Consider the following 24,169-nt stretch of genomic DNA (forward strand, 5'->3'; position numbering starts at 1 on the left):
ATGAACAGCATGCAAAGTGGGGAGCGCCACTCAACTGATTGTTCAACTATAATCCGAAGTGTGTTGACCAAGCCATCTAGCTGAGCGAAAACTAGCTTGTTCGTCTCTTAAGAAGCGTTCGATATCCTTGGGACTGCTTTGTATGATCAATTTTGTAGATGGTGTTAAGTAGGCGCAGTCACGCAGGTTGCCTTTCTTGGGCAGCTTCACTATGATGCCTTTTGTCCAGGCCGGTGGCAGCTTTTCATTGCTCCAGACGGCGGTGATGTGGAGATGAAGAATTTCCGCTGATATTTGCGGGTCGGCAGTCATCATTTCCTGTTGTATGCCATCTTCGCCCGAAGCTTTGTTGAGCTTCAGCTTCTTGAAGTAAATATATATTGACGTCTAATGATATACTCCTACGTTAGTTTAGGTATATCTAACTGATCTGAATAGATCTCATTGTTGGAGTTGTGTTAAACATAGTTTGCGATAGATGTCTTGGCGAGTTTTAATAAACAGTTTAAACTTTTATCAGCAATATCCTTTAGAGATGAAAACTAATCTGATCCCTGGCAGTTGTAACGAGTTCTGATTAGAGCAGGGCAGTGGTACAAGTTGCACGCGTCGTTCTGATATTTAGTGAGACAATGTCCCGTTAGTACTCCAAACAATATTTTACATTTCTTCCTTGGGAGTGATAGAGTACAAGTAAAGTTGGTTGTTTTCGTGTTGCATTATCTTAGCAATCCTGTGGGAGGTCGAGGCTTCCTATATATTCTGTGCTGTCAGAGTTACTTCCCCGTCTAGTTCCGCCTTCAAAACTGAGAATGAGGGAATGTTCGTCTCTAATGTTCGACGTACTCATTCTAAATAAGCGGTTGCTTGTCTTAGCAAGCTCATCAACTCTCTCATTTCCCTCTATTACCTTGTGCACTGGTACCCAGTAAAATGTGACCTGTCTATTCTAGCAGAGCTCATCCATGGTGGATGTACAGTGTTGCACACATTCCGAGCTAGTCATTACTGCCGTTATTCCTTTAGTAGCAGCTTGACTATCAGTCCAAACATCTTCATCGAGAGCGAGTGTCGAGTGGAGTAAAATCCAACGCCACTCTTTTCTCTTACAAAACCAGGCTTCCTGCCAAAGTTTACTTGTGGAACAACGTTGCCTGAACTTCCATTTATGCCCTGTGTATTATTCCGACTAAAAAGCCTTTGTGAGAGTTATCCATTCAATCTCCGTCTTAGTGCAGATCTTTTGGCTAAGTTTCTTACTATTAATTTGATTGGATGCCAGTGACTTCTTTCGGTTCCCAAGGTTATCTACATACGTTTTCTATTTGCAAAGAAAGAACATCGAAGGTGTCACCCTAAGCCCGTTTATCGGTCATATAGTTTTTTAACCTGGTACCCACATAAACTTGATTCCGAGGCACTGAAATAAAATAGAAGGAACGCACCTTTGGTACCCAGACTTCCTGTATAAATAGGTATTTATCTCTTTAAAGGGTATTGCACTAACCAGCAGCTAATCGACTGCTTCTTTGATAGCGATTACTAGCGAGCTTCTCGCAGAAGACGCCTTCAACAATCTTTCTGCTCAACTTTAAGCCATACGTGAATACTTTCACTTGGCCCTCTTTTTAAATATTACAGCCCGTACAATGCGAAGAAGGATCCAACTTAGGTATGAACTTGTCAGTCTTAGCCGGAATGAAGTTAAAGTCAAAGTTTCTGTCTGCGATTTAAAAACCGGTGGCTCCCTTCTGCCAATCTAATCACTGTACCAGAAGAAGCGTTGGGTTTGCCTGCCATACACAAAGGGTTACAAAGAAATTAGATTTATGCTTTGGATTGTCATCCAATGTTCTCTAGTAGCAATCGTCGCTCTCCAGTCTTGTGAAACCATTTTTGCCATTAAATATCATATCTTCTCATAAAAGCAAACTGGCATTCGAAGGCGGTCGGGGCCCTTCATTTGTAGAAGAACATTACGACGCAGACCCCAAATTGGAAAAGCAGATCGGATGGAAAAGATCGGAAAAGATGTAATCCTCATTCTTCTTTTTTTTATTGGTTTCAAATGAGAAATCGGGCACCATTGAAATCAGCCAACCAACCCCACACTTAAAAGTATTTGACTTCTATGGCTTCCATACTCTAAGTCCAGAAAAACCTCCATAAACTTGCGATTCCTAGAAGCATAGTTTAGTAGATATAAATACGAGTATTCATTCAAAACATTGTTATTCATCCGGAGGTCATCAATCGAACGCAGCGCTTAGGTGCAGAGCGTATTTCTTCACTCGTCAAAAGAACAAAACTTTCAATAGGAAACATTTCTGAGAATATCGAGGTCAAATCCAACTTGCTTTACAGAGTCAATTCAAGCAATAGCTGCTTTGGGACTATCAACTGGAAATCACTCGGCAACAAACTGATATTTGATACCCTGGCCGGCACTGACCTCTGCTTCGTCTTCACACAACACCACACAAATACGAGATGTGAGAGGACACAGATACAGCATTTAGAAAAGGGGGAAACTACTGAAGCATTATTCTCATTTCCGACTTCCGATCGATGGCTTGAATTACCAGCCAGGTAAACCACACGCAACTGTGTCAAACTCCAAAACAGAGCGCAGAAAATTACTAGAAACAAAAGCAAAAAAAAAATAAAAATAAACGGACTGAAAAAATAGGGCGATCAATTGCATTGACCAGCTGAGTGAAATCGATGAGCTGCGCGTCTTCGGTTGCGTTTGATTTCCACTTGATTTAACGCTTTTAGACACATCAGACTGCGGGCAACGGGCGAACGGGCAACGAACTCCCGGCCACACTAACACTCAGTACCGCATCACTGAAGAAGAAGGACGGACGTTGTTGGTGCGTAATTTGATGCCGTACGTTTATCCCTTGCTGCTCACACTCTCCACAAGCCGACAACGTTACATCTCGCTCGATAGACACCCGGGCAGGACAGATGATCGCCGAGTGTGGTAATTTAAGTTTTGTTGTTTATTTTTTTGTTTTTTTTTGTGTTCTGCTGCACAGAGTCGTTAGCCGGTTCGTTAACTTGGTCTACAGTTGCTGTTGCTGCTACTGCTGCTGTCGGTCAACGGATGAATGGACGTGCAGTGCAAGGAAGCGCGCAAGCGACAGAACGACAGGTGCTTTGCCAAGGGATGCTTTGAGTCACAAATACCTGAGAGGGATTGTGGCTAGCAGTGGCAGTCGGCAGTGGTGGTGCTGGTAGTGGTGGCATGGCTTGTTGTGCAACATCAGCGTGTCTGTGCAGCGGATGAAGGTTGCACCTTTTTGTTGCAAGTGCAGCGTTGAATGTTGATGGGGGGGGTTGTTGTTGTTATTGTTATTGTCACTGCTGTTACAGATCCACACGCGAGGAGAGACGAACATCCTTGCGCGTACAAGTGCAGTAAAATTATAAAAGGACCTGCTGCAGTTAAAGAGTAGTAAGCGCTTCACTCCTGCTTTGTATTCCTCCTCGCCCTGCAGCCTTGTAGGCCACCTCACTAAATTTCTTTAGCTGGTTCAGCTGATGTTTATACAATTAGTTTTCTCGGTTGCTGTTTTTATGTCTTGTGGCGCGTCCAGATCATACCGTTCATTCAACCGTTACTACCACTTTTGTGGACGAGTGTGCGTGTGTGTATGTTTGTATATTCGCTTGCATCTGTTTACTAACATCTGAAGGGAATGACACTTGTGCGCTCGAGATAGGTCTGGTTCAAGCCAGGATGAGCGTTTGGTTTTTTTGTTTTTTTTTTTGCTATGCGTCAGATCATTGAACCGCCTGTCATTTCGACTTTAAAATTTTCATTTTTATACCCGAAGGCACTATTTTACTAGGGTCATTTCACTTTGGTCAAGTAAAGATGGCTTGTAAAAGCTGTAAGAAGCAGAGATGGGGAAATATTGCACATATGTATTATATACAAGGTAATATATGAGGCCCTCGTCAAATTTGCTCGGAGCTTTTTCATAGCAGAAAGACTTACGGAGGTTCGCCATTGCCTACCGAAGGGCGACCGTTTTAGAAAAAAACTTTTTCTTGTCATTTTTTTCATATTTAATGCACGGAGACTAGAATCAGTTTACTTTCGAAAGGAAGTCATGAACCAACCCATCGATATAGAAGTCGCAGTCCCACTGTCCATGCGTACATACAACAATTACAGTAAAAATTTAGTAAAAATCTGGCATTAGCCCCGCCCATCTGCCATATAACGGTAATTTTCAAAAACAAAACAAATCATTACGTCACTATAATTTGGGTATTACCATCAAACGAATGATATCAATAGAAAACATACGTTAACACCACATTGATCAAAAAGTTCCCGGAATATATTCAGAAAATTCAAAACGAATTTATTCCCCAAAAGTGATATTATCGTCTTCAAAGCACTCCCCATCAACTGCTACGCGCTTATGCCAGCATTTATTCCAGCCTTTGAAATATTTCTGGAACTCTATTTTCGGTATCGCCATCTTCGTCAGCCGTCTTCGATTTTTCCAATATTTTCTTTCGGTTTTTCAAGCGCTATTAGATGGTAATCGTTTCGTTCTTGGTCAAAATCTCACAGATAATGATGTCACTGAGCGACGGTGCGTTTCCATGGTACAAAATCTACGAGTTGTTTTCCCAGAAATTTTTTTCTTTTTGACCGAATGGCTTCACTTAAACGTCTCATAACGCCCAAATAAAAGTCCTTATTAAATGTTAATGGCGGCCGCTGTAGCCGAATGAGTTGGTGCATGACTACCATTCGGAATCAAGAGAGAACGTAGGTTCGAATCTCGGTGAAAGACCAAAAATAAAGAAAAAGTTTTTTCTAATAGCGGTCGCTCCTCGACAGGCAATGGCAATGAAAAATGTCTGCCGTTCGGAGTCGGCTTGAAACTGTACGTGCCTCCATTTGTGGAACGACATCAATCTCGGCCAAACACCAAAAAAAAGTGTAGGTGTCAATTATATATATATATATTAACTATCTGACCTTCTGGCACAAATGTATGTACATCACCGTAGTCATCCATAAACCCATGATCATCGCTTTTTTTAACGAAAAACGACGTGGTTTTGTTCATTCGGAGCTCTATACTCATTCACCTGAAATCTGGAGTGCGTGTCGTACTCATAACCCCACATCTCGTCTGCAGTAATGATACTTTTGATGAATGTTGGCTCATTTTCGGTCTTGGAAATCATTTTTAGACGACCCTTTTTTGCATGAAATTCAGATCTTTTGGGACCAACTTTTCGGCACAACAGCACAAACCCAAATCATGAACTAGAATGCCCTGAACGGATCTATAAGCAATGTTTAACTCCTCTGCCAGCTTTCTGACGGTTAATTTGCAGTTATTGATCCCTTTGATGTTTTCATCTGTTTTCGATGCCTTCCACTACTCTCGTTATCCTCGATGGTCTCACGATCTCTTCTGAAGATCTTCTGCCATTCATAAACGGTTGCTTTCTTTAGAGTATCATTGCCAAAACAGTTTTCCAACATTTCTAAGGTTTTTGCGCTATTGAATTCTTTTTTAACGCAAAAATTAACACAAACTCGTTTTTGCAAATTTAAACCAATTTTTGAAACTGTAAGAAATCTTAAGCACGTGCAGAGATAGATGATTCAAGACGGCGTAGCTTTAACAAATGCTAAGCAATGGTGATAAAATTTTGGTACGAATGTTAATCGCAGATGTGGCGACCTGACAAAAAGCACAGCTTAACTCAAATCAATTGACTTAGAGCGGCACTTGGCGGTTGTTTCGGGAACTAAAACCAAAAATTTTACGTTTCAATTATTTGTATTCCATACAATTCGTTCTTGGCACGACCGCCCCTATTCCTCATACAAATTCATTTTTTTCATTATTTTCATTAAATTATCCAGAAAAAGACACAAAAATGTGAATTTTATCAAAACTTTTGTCTGACTTTCGTGTTTGGAAGAGTTTCAATCTAATTCAGGAGTGTTTTCTCCGATGTTAAGGCTATTGATTACCTTCAATTTGATTCGGCACGTACAAAATGGACAACGAATTCTGACTCAGCAAACCCGCAAACGCAATTAAACAACTTTTTTTTAATTTAATTAATAATCCGGTGAATATTCTAGGTTTGTCTTTGAAAAAAATTATTTTTTCAGTTGGGATGTATTACCGTTGATTAGTACTACAATAAAAAATGCCAAACCCCTATTAAACGGTGTGCTTTGTTGTAATAAAAAAATTGAAATTCGGGCCTAAATAAAATCATTTACGAAAAAAATTATTAAAATTAGTCAAAAATTGGATCCTGTAGCTATTTCTAAAGAAAATGTGTCAAAAAATCCCCATTGTGGACCACTCCTAGTCCTGTATTCGTCTATGCACACGTTACCAAATAATAACTGATGGTAATAAATATTTATATGACTATGACAACACAATTTGACTGAAAATATGCGCTGGGTATAAAAAATTCTTTACAACATATTACACATTCTTTTTACAACAAATTTACAATTAATAATAGACTCGGCATGGAGAAACGGGCATTTATTGTCAGCTGTTGGCGTTTTCTTGGTAGCGAGGTCATTAGCTTCCTGCTCAGGCTTCACTTGTAAAGGATATAGAAAGCATTTTACTATGTAAGAGTTTAGTGGAGAATGATTAAAAGTATCATCTTTCGGTAGGAAATAAACATTTGAATGATTTTACTTCCATTGCTTATGGCCACATTTGAGTAGCCGTAGCGAAAGCCTTAAAGGGAATTATGTCATTAGGATCTCTCTCACATCCAGGCGTTCACTCCATTAGGTAAATGTCCTAATACCATTTAAAGTAAGAATGTATTGTATTACGAGAGTGCTTCAATAAATATCTGAAAACTGAAATAAATAATGCACTATTAAAGGAATTTTATTTTTTAAAAGATTTTCCTTTAACCAGTTGCGCGGAAAATTAGAGCAGTTGGCGTCACCACATTAAATCCCACCTTTAGCTATTCAAGAAGAATCTTTCAATCACGCATCTTTATTTTTCGACTGATCTATCAAATAACGTTTTGTGATGGATTTTTGAAACTATTGCTTATGAGCATTTTAGTAAAAATAGAAGACAAGTAGGACGTATGTTCCAGGGTATAATACAAGGTGGTGTAAAATTAATCACCCTAACGGAGGCAAATTTTGTTATTTCTTTTTCAATTTTTATGCTATGATAGCATTGCGTTGTGGCTTTAATAAAATCTTCTGCTTTTAGTAAGATTAGGAAGGTTAAGTTACGTTAGGTTGAAGTAGTTGTCCACTGTGGGACACACTCAGGGCTATGGGCTATGAGCATTGCCATATCTCATGGCGAACTTGTCCTTATCTCTCCTAAAACCAGTGTGCACTTTTCAAAAATTTTATAAGATCATTGATTCCGACAAAGCTGAGCTCTTTCATTTCATTTAAGGATTGTCTGCCTAGAATGGTAAGTCTGCGTCTGAATAGAGCAGGACAATGGCACGGAAGGTGCAAGATTGTCTCTTCCTCGTCTAGACAACTTCTGCAGAAGTCATGCGTATGCACACCCATTCTCTGGATGTGCCTACCCATTAGGCAATATACCCTTATAACTGAAATCAGTAGGCTAAGACTGTGTTTATCTTGGGTTAGCAGAGATTATGTGCGTTTACCACTGAGAGTCGGCTACAGTTGTCGAGCGATTTAGCAAGTGGCTTCATCACACCATCTCTCATTCGTTGCTCTCACAATTTCTTCAATGATAAGTGGTTTATATGTTTGCAAGGGTATACCTTTATGTACTCATTTGACAATTTGGTGCCGATTTTCGCTAGTTCATCGGCTCCGCAGTTCCCCTCAATTTCGCAATGGTAAGGAACCTTTAGGTGGAATGACTCAGCCATCTCGTTAAGAGATAGGCATTGCATCTATTGATCTTAAGGTATTGCATCACACTGTACAGGTGTCGCCGCTTTCATTACTGCCATCAGTTCAGCCTGAAAAGGACTACATCACTAGATGTTCGGAATATACACTTGTGCCTATCTTGCCTCCAGCTTTGTGCCATCTGTGTATACATGGATGGACTCGCCCTGTATTACCTCGTCTCGTTCCCACTTTTTTCTCGAAGGTAGGAGTTTAGTGAACGTTGTAATGGCAAGTATAGGCGGGACCACATAGTCCACCTGTCCAGGAAGCTTCAACATGACATGCAGGATGTTTTTACTAAAGAAGAAACTGAATCAACCGTCATGAACACAATTTTTTTGCATTGATGTTAAGACTTTCTTACCTTTAACATGTCAAAGTTTTTTATATGGAAGAAAATTGCCAACATCGCATGCAAAACAAAAAAAAAATTAAAAAATCAACACGTGTTTCGGGCGACTACAAACTTACATCTTATTATACTAAATTTTAATGGGCTATAAAACTGCATATCCTGAATTTTTCTAGAAATTTTTATTACAAAGTTGAAAATTTTGATGAAATTTATTTGAAATGCGTGAAATTTTTGTGAATTGTATGCAAAGTTGTGAAGCCTACTTTATATGCCTATATGGTTAGGTTAGGTTATGGTGGTAGTCGGTCTGCACGACCAACTCACTTAGACCTTACAGGTCCGTTGTGATACCACTGTGCTACACGGGAACCTCGTTTATCTTCCTTCGTGGAACCATTTCGTGGCTCTTATGAAGCGTTGTATTGATGCCAACCCCACGCCAGACAGTTCTGTAAGAGAATTAAAAAAGTATTTACCTAGACAACCTGCTCTGATTTTAGCTAGGGCTGGACAATTGCAGAGGAAGTGCTCAACTGTTTCTTCCTCTTCCTCATCTCTGCAACTTCTGCAATATTCATGGGAGAAGACTCCTAGCCTCGAGGAATGCCTGCCAAATAGCCAGTGACTCGTTAAGCAAGCCACGACCTTCGAGATATTGTCTCTTGAGAGACTAAGCAATTCCTTTGTTCTTTTCTTGTTTATTTGCGGCCATAGTAGCCTAGCTGTGAGACACGTATCTTCATTTCTCCATGACCTATTGGCCTCTTGGATAAAGTGGTTTTTTATTATTAGTTTACTCGCCTTATGCCTATATACAATGAAATATATTTATATAAAAATTTTATGAAAAATATTTAGCACGAAAAATATTAAGAATATCGTGAAAAGGTAAGTAGGTAGGTTTGATGGCAAGAGTATAACGGGTACACTACAAGTAGCCATAGAGTGCCGTTTTGATACTATAATGTGGACTAGGTAGGTAGGTGAAATGGTTAAAGCGCCAATCTGAGACTCCCCAAGTAGCACTGAAACGCCGTTTCGATACCATTTTGATACCTCCAACGGGTATATATTTACAGTCAACCAGAGCTGTTGATGTAATGGAGAAGATTGATGGGATTTAGGTTGGCGCACTGCCCGTCGAAGAAGGGATCACCCAGTGATCTTAATCGTCTAGCTGCCAAATAATGTAGACTACTACCTGCAAAAAAATACGAGTCTTAACTAAAGAAAAAACCATCTACAGCCATCCAATGCTGATGATTTAGTGGAGGATAGAAAAGGGATCTAGTTTCCTAAAAGTCTCACAAAGGAACCTCAACACGGAGGTTCTGTGACTGTTCGGAGGACACAGTCTCGGACTGTTGAACACAGTCTCTCTGCAGGTACTTTCTTTGTTGGACAAAATAAAATTTTCATGCCAAACGCGGGCAAATATCAGCTATGCTATGAAATCATGCGATGACTGAGTCATACTCGAATATTTATTAAGTGAAAAAAAGACTTTACCTCGGCTCTAGGGTACTGTTTTATGCGACTCTGGAGCTAATACTGTTACTCTGCCTCATTACTATGTGCCAAAATTTGAAGATTAAAGCTTTAAGGCTTGAAAATTTTTTTAGCTTTGCAATGTGGCTGGGAGAATATGTCAAAAAAGGTGTCAAATGAAGGTTAATTTTTTTTTTTTTTCGTGACCAACCAAGAACTAACCAAATTCTGGAGTCGGATAATATTAAGTATCATTACGCCATGGGAGGAATGGCCACTGCTTTCCAAACAGAAATGTTTGCCATTTTGAAAGTAGCAGAAGGGATAATTGAGAGGAGATGGAGCGGGAAACAGATTGGAGTCTTTAGTGGCAGTCAGGCTGCACTGAAGGCTTTATATAACGCAAAATAAACTTCAATAATTGTTCAAGAACGTAAGAATAAGCTTAATTCTGTTGCAAGACGGCATAAGCCGGTACTTATATGGGTTCCAGGACACTGCGGGGTTCAAGGAAATTAAATTACCGATGAAGTGGCCAACTGCGGATCAGTGGTTAGCCCACAGGTATCAGAGCCAATAATCGGAATAGGTTCTACCAAAATCATGCATGGGATCAGCGATTATGTATGCAATTTAAATAAAGAGGAATGCCCCAGTCTAGAAAGCTGCCGAAGTGCAAAGTGTTTTGTGATAAGCCCAAACAGAAAATTGTCGAACTTTCTTAATAGAAAAGGCATGCAGTTGATGGCCGGATGCTGGATACAGCCCATGAGGACAGCATATGACCACCATTGGAATCATTTCGAATCCAATTTGCCTGTCTTGCTTAAAGGAGGCGAATAGCACTGAGCATTTGCTCTGCGAGTGTCCTGCCTTTGCTAGAGCAGACTACAAATTTTGGGTTCGGATGTAATGAGAATGAATAAAATTCGTTCTCTCAAACTGGAGGATATTTTCAGATTTGCAAAGGAATATAGATAATTCTCAAAGGGCCAGCTATTTCTGTCTCTGTCTCTATTCTGTCCTTTTTCTGTCACTTCTCTCCTTTCCTTCTTGACTATCAGCCTTTTTATTTCCCAATGCTTTGAATACAATGGGATTTTTAGCCTGAGTGTTTTAGGAGTTATCATTCTCTCGATACTTCTTGGCTCGCCTTTTTCAAATTAAAACTCTAGGTATCTACAGGGTCCGGCACTCGAAGCGTAGCTAATTAAAAATGTCATAAATTTAGTTTGGAAAATTTCTTTTATTCAATTCAAATTAAAAAATGTGTGAAAATAGTACAAAATTAAGAATAAATTTACTTTTGCTCGATATTACCACCTTTTGCCTTGACTTGGAGGTACATTTTCATCGCCTCGAGACTGATAAATCTTTTATTTCGGACTTTGCTCTCCAAAAGGGACCAAAGAGACTAATTTATCGGATTCGCGTCTGGTGAATTTGAGAGCCATTGTGTGTGCATTATGAAGTTCGGAACGTTATTTTTTAGCCATTCTTGGCCACCGAAATGTTTGTCTGCCCACGGCCTCTAAGCAACCTCCAGAATACTTTCCCGATAATATTTCGCATTTACCTTGACGCCAGGCTCGATGAAAACGATTGGAGAGCGCCCATCTGCGATTACAGCGGCCCAAACCATTACCTGTGGCGGATGCTGCCTCCTGGTGGTCAATCGATGACTCAAATTCTCGTATGAACGGTCGGTCAAATAAACCATATCGTTTTGGCAGTGCTTTCAGCCAAGCGAAGCAACTTTTTCGCTCTCTTAAGTCTGACTTGTTGCTAGTTTGGCTTAACTTTGAGATCATTGTTCGGTATGCGGCGGATGCTACGGTCAGATATTTTCAGTTCTTTCGCCATTTGATTGGCACTTATTTCACTTTATTTACTTTAAGGAGCTCGAGCTCACGAACAATCGCTGGTTGTGATTTTTCAGTCAAATATAATGCAATCGCACTATTAATTTTGAAATCCTTTAATGATTTTCTTTTTTCGATTTTACTCTCGGCAAAATGCTTCCGCGCGCTTGTAAACAATACTCAAGACTGTCATTTAGCCAACTAACAGACAGCGGATGCCTGTGCATCAGATGCGCGAACGGTCTGAAGTTGGTTTCATTTCGAGTGCCGGACCCTGTATAGTGACATTATGAGATCAAAGTTTGTTTGTGAAATATTTTAACCCATTATCTTTTCTCGTTGTGGCTATATTTGCCCTTTACTGCAGAAAGTCTTCTCTGAAAATCAGTTAATTGTTCAAAAAGTTCTATTGATTTTTCCTGCGAAATTTTCTCGTCAACGTTGGAAGGTTATGTCTTACTCACCGAACATCATCGCGCTACAAATGAATTTGCCGGCTCCCCAAAAAAGTATTGCAGTGTTATTCATCACTTTGAAATTCAGGTATCTTTATCATCCAAATTCCAGGCTTCTCGTAAATCTCTGTTATCGAGAAAATTTTAGCGTGTTTCCGCTACAAATTCAGAAACCAAAAGAACATTAGAGATAAATGTGAGGTAAATAATAGAGGTCACCCATAAAGGTGAGCTAGGAAGTGGGCACATAAAAATAAGATTACTTAAAAACGGAATAGGAAATGCAGTTTGGCTTATGACTGCAGCCTTTCCCGGAGCACAACTCGTTGCATGCATTTCCTTGATTTTTATATGTGCTACGAGTATTTATGTACATATGTATGTAGTTTCGTATATTTCGATATTTGTATGTTTGTATGCAAATGAACTTAACCAACACTTGGGACGCAGATTAAAGCAAACGGATTTCCGGTAAGCCTCAAAACTTTAATTTTCATTTAAAACATATTTATTCCCAATCCATTAATTACACACATATGTACATACATACATGTCCGCTTCTATCTCCCAATACACCACTACTTATAAATATGTGTGCATGACTCGAGATTGTCACTTAGTACTTACTTATGCACTTTTAGTTCCTATCCCGACTATCATCACTTGGCATATATCTAAATACTTGTATATTAATGCGCACGCGCGTGTGTGTGTGTGTGTCCCCATATTCAGTTTGCGTGTGCGCGTATTCCGTTTAATATAAGCAAATGCATATAATTGACCCTTCAGGTGATCCTGCTCCGTTCAAGCGGAGTGTCTTTTGTCCCATGCCCGTTCGCACAAGTCTATAGCGCCAAGAAATGAATTCATTGCTTAGATAGACTAGATCGTTGTGAGACGAATATTTTTTCTACGTTGTGGAATCGCCACAGTTTCTTCCCTGTCATGGCATTTCACTTTATTTCATTCATTTGCATTTTTATTCTTTCTGCCATTTCACATTTGCTCGAATCATGTAATCGTCCGCATATTCATGATGATCGGATCGTTTAAGCTCCACGTTATTGCACTATTTATTATATTTGTACTCGTATCTCGGTTAAAGGGGCGTTTAAATTAAAAGAGCAGCCGCATAGTCAAATCAAATTTGCATAGTTTAGTAGAGCTCAGCTGGCTGGGTAAGTAATAATCTGAATTGTGGTGGATGGTCGATTTTAACGACCGATTCTCCGTAGATGGCGATCGCCAGGGTAAAATTATTCCATTGATCGTTCAAGTGGACTTTAATAAGTGCGTATAAATTAATGTGTAATAAATGTGCAGCACAATAAACAATTAGGTAGACGCGTAGTGATGCCAGATTGCAAAGATAAAAATCATTATATGCATCAAATCGAGTACGGAAGTGCTAAATTTGGTACGGACCGGACTTTATGTGCGCGCACATATTAGTAAATTCAATTTTGCAGGACACCTAGTTTGAGACTCAAACAAACTTATATAAAGTTTCTTTCCAAAGACGCGCCTAGATGTGGTTTTAAAATAAAACAGGTAAAATTTTAGATTCTTTCAGGTTTCAGTATTTTTATTTAAAATATGTCCTTTTTTAATTGGCGCGTACACCCTTTCTGGGTGTTTGGCCGAGCTCCTCCTCCTATTTGTGGTGTGCGTCTTGATGTTCTTCCACAAATGGAGGGACCTACAGTTCTAAGCCGACTCCGAACGACAGATATTTTTGTTTGAGGAGCTTTTCATGGCAGAAATACACTTGGAGGTTTGCCATTAACTGCCAAGGAGCGACCGCTATTAGAAAAAACTTTTTCTTGATTTTGGTGTTTCACCGAGATTCGAACCTATGATACATTCTCTCTGAGCTCCGAATGGTAGTCACGCACCAACTTATTCGGCTACGTCGGTTAACAATTACATGCGAAAAATTCTTTGCCTTCTTTTTGATTGGCGCGATAACCGCTAACGCGATTTCGTTTCTTTCTCATGCTATCCGGCACCAGCTGTACACACCAAGAGAAGCCAAGTTCTTCCCCAACTGGTCTTTCCAACGCAGAGGAGGCCTTCCGCTTCCCCTGCTACCACCAGCTGGCACCGCATCGATTCAGAGCAGAGCGTTTGTATCCATGACTCAGTCAACGACATGAATCAGGCAACGTAGCCGTTGGATCTTTATTCGCAGCGCTATGTCATGGAATAGCTCATACAGGCGATGGGACACCTTCGATACTTCCCGTCACCAACGCGCAATGGTCCAAAAATCTTACGCAAAATCTTTCTCTCAAACACTCCAAGCATCGCTTCATCGGATGTTGTCATCGTCCAAGTTTCTGCACCATACGTTAGGACGGACGTGATGAGAGCCTTGTAGAGTGTTAGTTTTGTGTGTTCGTCGATAGAAGACTTTACTATTCAATTGCATATTTAGTCCAAAGTAGCACTTGTTGGCAAGAGAGATTCTACGTTGGATTTCGAGGCTGGTCAATATTATCGGTATTAATGCTGGTTCCCAAATAAACGAAGTCTTTTACAACCTCGAAATTATAACTGTGTACAGTGACGTGGGTGCCGATACGCGAGTGCGCCGACTGTTTGTTTGAAGACAGGAGGTACTTCGTTTTGTCCACGTTTACCACCAGACCCATTCGCTTTGCCTCATTATCCAGTTTGGAAAAGGCAGAACTAAAAGCGCGGTTGTTAAGGCCGATGATGTCAATACCATCAGCATACGCCAACAATTTTACGCTCTTATAAAAAATTGTGCCTGAGCGATTAAGTTCTGCGGCTCGTACGATGCTCTCCAACATCATTAAAAGAAGTCACACGACAGCGAGTCACCCTGTCTGAAACCTGGTTTGGTATCAAACGGCTCGGAGAGGTCCTTCCCAATTCTGAGGGCGCTGCTGGTGTTGAGCAACGTCATCGTGCATAGCCGTATTAGTTTTGCGGGGATGCCAAATTCAGACATCGCGGCATACAGAAAACTCATTTTCGAACTGTCGAATGCAGCTCTGTGTGTGTCGATTCTCTTTCGTGGGTATTTTCCAAGATTTGGCGTATTGAGAATATTTGGTCGATGGTAGACTTTCCAGGTCTAAAGCCACACTATAAGGTCCAATTAGTTGGTTGATGGTTGGCTTTAGCCTTTTGGATGATACATAGAAGACTAATCCCGCGGTAATTGACACAGATTGCAGAATCACTTTGTGAAGCTAAAATTTAAGTGTAAGAAAAATAGGGAGACTCGTCAGCTATTCTTCACTTTGAAATAAACTGAGTGTAGCCTAAATTAAGGGTACGAAGATTAGAAGGCCGAAAGTTACTTCAGAGGATGTCACATCATTTTATAATTAGCAATGCTGGCGAACCGTAAGTGAATTAGGAAACTTGAACTAAAAGAGTAAATTTAAACGAAATATGATATTTCAACTTAGATGTATCTGATTTCTCGGGGTACTAGACCGTGTAAACACTTCGGCTGAAACGACTGCTGCTTAGAAAACCCTCCTTTCATTTGTTGCTTCATGTGCACCGTTCGGCTGTGGCGGTAAATCAGCAAAATTCCAAGTTATAAGAACACAAAGCCAAATGCTAGGCAACCTTCCCATTGAGTTGCCGTTAGCCAAAAGCGGCATCGACATAGAAGGTCAACGGTCAAGAGCTGCAGCATCGCAGCGCTCATTGGAAGTCACTCTCACGTCTTTGCCGCCAAATTTGATGCCATCTTCGCTAAAAGACTCAATCGCTACAAAACTTTGATGCTTTCAAATGCCGACTACAGATGCTACTACAGGTTTCTGACGGATGACGGCTGATTGCTGACTGTTGACTGCTGACTGCTAGCTGCGTAGGTGCACATACATAAATATGTATGTATGTAAATAAGAGTAAGCAACAGAATACTCAACTTAGGTATTCTCAGTTCATGACCAGACGCAAATTTATCTCAAGCATTTCCTCTGTTTTATGATGAATTCGACGAGTTCGGCATACTAATGCCCATAAAGGAAGGAGCTGGCGCATTTTTATGCATGCGGGCGTAAGTAAATCTCTTTACAACAACATAAAAACGCAACTATCTATGTATGCGCAGTGAATGTTTCTGAGCGGCGCGCGCATTAGGATGACAAACATAACAACAATAAAACATGGCAATAAGAAAAAGAAAAAAATCAAAGAAGGAAAGGAAAAACTTTCGAATAAATCTTGACATGAGATGCCATTAAATTGGTACTCGTTGGCCACAACAATCCGTGTTGTGCGCAAGGCTTAGATGGCTTTGAGTTGTTTTGCCGTACGCTCAGCTTTTTGGGGTCGCACCAAGTGCGGTAGCCGGCAGACGAACGCGCATCAATGCGGACAGGCTATCTTCTCAAGTCGCGTCTTGGCACTTCTTATTTTACTTGTTGCTGCCGCTGCTGCTGCTGCCACATTTAGTGGCGCGCGTACAGTGTCGCATACTAATTGCTATGTGTGAACGTACGAATATTTGCGGCGCGATCGAAAGCGTGAATATACGCGTGTGTGTGTGTGTGTAAAAAGTTTATTCAAACGCCAAACAGTTGCAGGTGGGGGAGGGAATTCGGATAGATGGATGGTTTCATCGTTTCACTGGATGTGGATGAACTGACGAGACTTTGAGATGTGACCAAATGGAATGGCATGGAATGGATGATGATGGTGATCGGCACATGATCAGCGACGCCACATGTAATGGTAACAGTTACGGCAGTGTCTACTAATCACTTGTCATCTCTGGTGCGAATTCGAAGTCAAGAAAAAAGTGTAAAAAGTAGTTAAAAAAAAAATGCTGTGTATGCGCGACACATTCGAATGATCGGTAGCGGCAGTTTCACGCTGACAGATAGCAACAAATTCAACTATATGTAATACATATGTACATATATATGTATATATGTGCGAGTATAAGTGGTGCACAAGTACGCCCGCTGACATTTGTGGGAATCGTATGATGGCCTAAAGCAGAGTGGCATTAATTTTATTACCAAAACGTGAGGATGCCGTCCATATGCCGTATGAAGTGTTTAAACCTTCAGCTATTGTTTTTTTTTTTTGGTTTTTTGCTTTTGAGTTTTATCTATAGCTCTTTACGTTTTATTACTGCTCTCTTTGTTGTTGTGAACGCAACTGAATTTTCGAGTGACTTTGGATTTTGCCTTTATTCGTTTGGTTTATGACGACACAATCGATTTACGATTTGAATGAGGCCTTTTCTCGCTGTTGCTGTTGTTGTTGTTGTTATGCACTTCTCGCGATTGCACGCGCACAATTATTATTCCAATCTTGTTGCCAACGAGTGCGTATGATGCAATGGAGGAAAGATCGTTTTGAAGGCAGCTCGATTGCTGTTTCGTCCAAACGGCCTCACTTTGTGGCGTAGGCACTAGTCGAGTGTTGCAAGTGAAATTCGTTGCTGCACACATCCTGGAAAGAGATCAACCTGCTGTTTTTTCATAATTTTTATTGTATTTTTTGTTAATTTTTTCTTTCCCCTTTTGACAATTCCTGGCATGTCACTCGGCCTCGACTGGTTGACATGACAACAGTTCATTGTGTTTTCTCATCAGGTGTGCTTCTGCTGTTACTCCCAGCTTGCTGGTGTTTGTTGTATTGTTTGCGGTTAGGCTGTGAAATATGAGACCTTCTGTGAATTTTTCTCCATATGCATCCTATGATGTGCACTGCTGGTTGGCTTGGCCAACTTATTCAAGCCAGCCTCACTTCGAATAGTGTCAATTTTTACAGTTTAACAAATTTAGGATTTTTTATTATGTTTTTTTTTCTTGTGTGTTTTTATATTTATACTATTACGAGTATCAATGAAGATTCTCTTGGCATCCATACGGGTTGTTGGCGTTTTGTGTGCACGCTGCATTTGTGTTGTGTCTGTGGTTGAATTCGTATGCATCCTGAGGAAGTCAGGTGTTTAATTGTTTCCGTTTAAAATGATATCTTAATTTTTTCTTGTTTATTCTGGTCTTTATCTTTTCCAATGCATTTCGTGGCCAATTTCTTTGTTATATGATAGTGGTGTATTCTTTATTTATTTTTTTCTACAGATACGCAAGTTTCCCTTTTTGATTCAGCTACTTGAGAGATTCGTCTTATGAATAAAGAAAAAGAAATATGAGCAAAATTAAAAAAAATATAAAATAAAACAAGTTAATATAATATAAAATAAGTTGAGGTATATACTAAAAACGGAATACAAGAAATTACGTAAAAATAATTTAAAATAAATTAAAAAGAAAAAAATAAATGATGTAAAATTAATCAAAAAAAGAAGCGAAATTAAATAAATCAAAATTAAATTAGTTCAGATAAAGCAAAATATGGTAGAATTGATTAAATAAAGAAAAAATTATAATAAGTATAACATAAAAAATAAGGCAAAATAAAATAATTGAAAGAAATAATAAAACAAAATAATAAAATAAATAATAAAACGAAATAATAGAAAATGATCTAATTCTAAAAAAAAGGATATATAATAAAATAAATAAAAAATAAATAAATTTAAAAAAAATTTAAAAAATCTGATAAAATAACACAAAACAAAATTTAAAAAAGTTAATGAAGTAAAATGGAAGAAAACATAATAATAAAAAAAATTAACAAATACGAAAAAATAAAAAATAATAACAAAAAAAAAATTAAAAAAAAGTAAAGTAACTATAGAAAAGTACATAAAGTAAGTCAAAAATTATAAATTAATAAAATATTTCTCACGAAAAACTAATAATTAAAAAAATAAATAAATAAAACAAACAAAAATGAAAAAATAAAACAAAAATAAGAAAATAAAATAAGTTAAAAATAAATAGATTTAGAAAAAATATAAGAAAATAAACTATAGTAACACAAAACGAAGAACAATTCAATGGAGTCATATTAAATTAAAAAATAATAAATTAACAAAATAAAATTCAAGAAAAAAAATAAAATAAAACTACCAAAAATGAAAAAAGAAGGTAAAAAGAAAATAAATTAAAAATAAATAAATTTAGAAAAAAAGAAAATAATAAAATGAAATACAGTAACACAAAACAAAATAAAAAAATGAAATGGAATAAAATAAAATTAAAAAGTATTAAATTAATAAAATAAAATCAAAGAAAATATAATATAATAACAAAAAATATAAAACCAGCCAAAATGAAAAAAAATTAAATTAATTAAAAGTAAATAAAGTTAGAAAAAAATGTAAGCGCGAAATGTACAAAAATTAAATGAAATAAAGTTAAATAAAAAAAAAATTTAAGTAACCAAAAGTGACTTAGTGACTTACCCACAATCCACATTCCGCTCTCAACATGTAAAATGCTCATCGATCGAGAATTTCACAGCATTGCTGATCGGAGGTGGCGAGTGGAAACTACTTGCGTTACGACCAGACAAATCTGGCCATCCTACAATCTGAAACAGACAAAAACCCTTATAAGTCTTTCGAAACACGAACTAAGGCATATAACATCTCTTATCACCGGCCACTGCCTTTTGGGCACTCACGCACGTCGGCTCGGTGTTCCTCAGAACGACCTGTGCAGATACTGCGAGGACGAAGATGAGGAAGTATCGAGCAGACATTTGCTGTGCAGTTGTCCGGGTCTGGCCAGAAGTCGACTCGCTCTTCTAGGCTCTCCAACAATTGACAATCTTTCAGTACTCTCGAACCTGAAAATCGAATCTCTCATCAAATTTTCGAAACGAATTAATATCTTTGATCAAAATCTACAATGAAAATCTCGGTTAGATGGGGAAATCATTTAAAATAATGAGCTCTAGGGCAACACAACGGACCCAACTTGCGGTCTATGTGGTACTCCGATGCGGGGCCACCCTTAAACCAACCAACCAACCAACCAAAATAAAAAGATAAAATAAAATAAATTAAAAATAAATAAATTTAGAAAAAAATGGATAAGCGAAATGTAAAAGAATTAAGTGAAATAAAATTAAATTAGAAAATATTAAATTAATAAAATAAAATCAAATTAAAAAAGTAAAAGTAACCGAAATGAAAAAATTAAATAAAATAAATTAAAAATAAATGCATTTAGAAAAAAATGAAAACGTAAAATAAAGTAACACAAAACAAAATGTAAAAAAATTAAATGAAATAAAATGAAATTAAAAAGTATTAAATTAAAAAAACAAAATCAAAGAAACTAATAGAAATAGAAAAAATAATAATAAAAAAAGAAATAAAAGTAACCAAAATAAAACAAAATAAATTAAAAATAAAAAAATTTAAAAGAGGAAAATGTAAAATAAGGTAACACAAAGCAAAATGTAAAAAAATTAAATAAAAAAATTATTAATGAATTAAAGAAAATGGAAGAAAAATTGTGATTAAGAAACAAATGAAACAAACAACAAGGAGAAAATAAAACAAAAAGAGAAAATAACATAAATTAATTAAACTTAAATAATTTAGAACAAAAAGGAAAAAATAAAATAAAGTAACACAAAACTAAAAGACAAAAAAATTACATTTATTGAAAAAATTAATGTACAATAGTTACTTTATAACTAAAAAACAAAAATTAAATTAAATGAAATAAAAAAATAAACTAAATAAAAAATAAATAAATTTTGAAAAAAATAAAAAAAAAATTAAAAAAAATAAATAAAATAAAGTAACATAAAAGAAAACAAAAATAAAACAATGAAATGATTTATAGTATAAAATTAAGAAATAATAAATTAATAAAATAAAATGAAATAAAACTAATAATTAAAAAGAAAAATTATAAAACAAAGCAAGAAAATAAATAGATTAAAATAAAATAAATGCATGAAGTCAAATAAAACAACAACATTAACTTCATAACGAAAAACAAAATAAAACAAAATGATATATTATATATATAATATAAAAAAAAATGAAGAAAAATATACTAAATTAATAAAATAACATAAAACAAAATTAAGTAAAGTACAATAAAAGAGAATAAAATAACAGAAAATAAGTGAAAATATATAAAAAATAAATAAAACAAAGAAAGGTTAAACAAATAAAAAAATTAAATAACAGTAAATAATTAAAAAACAAAAATTACACAAAGGATAAAAAAATAAAAAAATTAAAATAAAGTATTGTAAAATAAGACAAAATTAAGTAAAATGCAATAAAAGAGAATAAAATAACAGAAAATAATTAAAAAATATAAATAAAACTAACAAAGGTTAAAAAATAAAAAACAAAAAAATAAAATCAAATAGAATTTAGAATTAGAAATTTATTTTCTTAATCACATAAATATACAAAAAATAAGAAAAAAACTGCACTAGCTCAAAGCCATGGGCTGAGGTCGGAACCACGGCTAGTCAGAGGAGAATGAAAGAAAGCACGAATTAATAACTGGACTCTTACGTTGGCGTGCTAATACCTAATGGGACGATACCATCTTTACTATTCAACTCGAAAGGTACTATCGCAAGAACTTTGGCATGCTCAGAACTAAAAAAACGATTTGAACAAATAGCAGTGCTTTTACAAGAACGAGGACGAATTAAACCTGGGGATAACGTTGCTTTAATATTTCCACCTAACTTGGATCTTAAAAGCTTTCCACGGCTGTCTTTATTTGGTCACTATTCGACTACCCCATCGATAAAATCTTATAACGACCCTACCAACTGTGTGCATGATTGTTGATGTCTATTTCTTTGAAATGAATTCATTGATGTTTTTAAGCATAAGCCTTTCTTTTCCAAGTACATTGAATTTTCGGAGCAAACACAGCACCATATTTTGCTTCAGGTATTGTTAAGTGCGAACATTAGATAAGAGCCAACATTTTGGTAGGCAGGGCCCATCATTTCCCTTCCCAAACACGCTTTTGTGCGTTACAGATACGCTCAACATTGCTCAGCCCATAACTCTCCCAGATTCAACCTCGCTTATGAACTAGAGGCGCTACAAAAAATTAAAAAACTGATGCCCAACACCATCGAACTAACGAAGCAATCATTCCTAATGGTTAATCGAAAAGGGAGGATGTGTTAATTTTAAGAGTTCTTATAACACCCACGAATATATCATTTGAACTTAAGATTTAGTAGTTTCCCGTCCATTGAAATTTCCCAAAGCTGATAATAATAAATTCAATGCAAATCACTAAAAGCCCGAGGACCAAATCTGATATATGTATGTATGTATGGATGTTCGGTGATCTCGAGTGAATTAACCCACAAAACAGGATGGTAAAATATGAAGTGCATCGCAAAGCTTTAAGACCAACTTAAGGTAATACACAAAATAAATTTCCTAAAGGCACAGTTAGTTATGCAAATAAAAAAAATCATGAATATTCTTCAAAAACCTCGATAGCTCATGAAATCAAAAGCGCAACGAAACGGTAAAAGTGGGTAAATTCATTAGTTTGTAATTTTATTACGCTTTGATATGCCTAAATTATATTTATCTACCAAAGTATTCGTGCATACAAAACTACTGACAGTTCGTTTAATATGCAAAGTGCGAAATCAGCTCGCGGCGACGACTAAACCAAATTATGTGACAATACCTACGGATTATTTGTTAATATACAGCTGCTTTCAGGTAATCAGAAACCGAAGGCAAATATGAGAAGAAGAGTATTTTTCGAAAACTTTTCTTGTATTTGCATTAAATCATACTTTAATTGATATTCTTTTTTTTTTTGCCGAAAAAATTTTAAAGCGGAATTTTCTAGCGGGTAGAGAAATGGTGAATTGAAAAGTGCTATGTTCGAAAAAGTCGCAGCCTTTCTGTTTAAGTTATTATTTCATTCGCCATAAATAATTTCTCAAAAGGCTTATGAAATAATTAAGTAGGTAGATTAGATGGTTGAAGTATCACGATGGCGCTCCTCAAGTAGCACTAAAGCGCCGTTTTGATACCAATCAGAGACCTCCAGCAGGCAGAGACAGCCAGCCAGCGCTGTTGATGTAATGGCGAAGATTGATGGTATTTAAGTTGGAGAATTGCCCCAGGCTGCCGAAGATGAGAACTCATTGACCCTAATTGCCTAGCTGACAAACTCGGTAATTTATAGAAGAAAAATAGTTAGAGTCTCCTTCCATGAAAGATCCCCACAGCTTCTGCAATGCGGATTAAATGTTAAACCAAGCTTTACCGCATGGGTGCCGATCGTCCAATGACCGGTAAACACAGCTACGAGCTTGGAAATTGAATGGCGTGGAGCACCAGGACTTTCTATTGTACTGGGGCCAAGGGGTTTTTGAAATGCCATATGAAGAAATGCGCTTTTATGAGAAATAAGTTTCGCAATCCCCCTTTAACAACAGTCGGGGGGATGCCGATGACTAAGTAGGAGATCTCTGAGATCAATTCAGTCGGCACCTTCCTGGCAAGCTCATCGGCAATTTCATTTTCCGCTTTGTTCTTATGTCCTGGTACTCAGATGAGAAAAATGTTACCTGCGCACCCGAGAGATTTAATTCCTCCTTACCGGAGTTGCGGAGGATCTGAACCATGACATCGTTAGAGCCTTAATCGCGGCTTGACTATGGGAAAAAGTGTTAATATCTCCCTCGCTTCTACGTTCCCTAAGCATTTTTACATGCCTTCCAAAGACTTCTGCCTGAAAGACACCAGCAGTATTGGTTACTTTTATGGAAATAGATTGGCTGGTTTACCCCTGCAACCCCTGCTTCGACTCCCGATTCCTTCTTGGAGCCGTCAGTGAAGGCAGGGGTACCAGCATCGATGCAGATTTGTCCCTCGTTCCAATCCTGCCTGCTTGGAAAGATTGCCCTGGCGCGACCCTCAAACCCCAGTTTGGGCATTGTGAAATCTGTACGAAGTTCAGAGAAATACGGTGTTAACTGCCTAAAAATGTTACCATGTCCTTTGAGAGATTACCTCCAGAGGCCAACCCTTGGAGTCAAGTATCACTCCAAGATACCTTACTTCCGCTGAAAGTGGGAGAACGTGTTTATTTAATGAAATAATTAACAGAAATTAATTAATGAAATTAAAAAAAAATATTTATTGAAAGCTATAAAGAGACTATTCACCATAGCAGATACC

This window comes from Anastrepha ludens, chromosome 3 (genome assembly GCF_028408465.1).
Source record: "Anastrepha ludens isolate Willacy chromosome 3, idAnaLude1.1, whole genome shotgun sequence".
Lineage (NCBI taxonomy): Eukaryota > Metazoa > Arthropoda > Insecta > Diptera > Tephritidae > Anastrepha > Anastrepha ludens.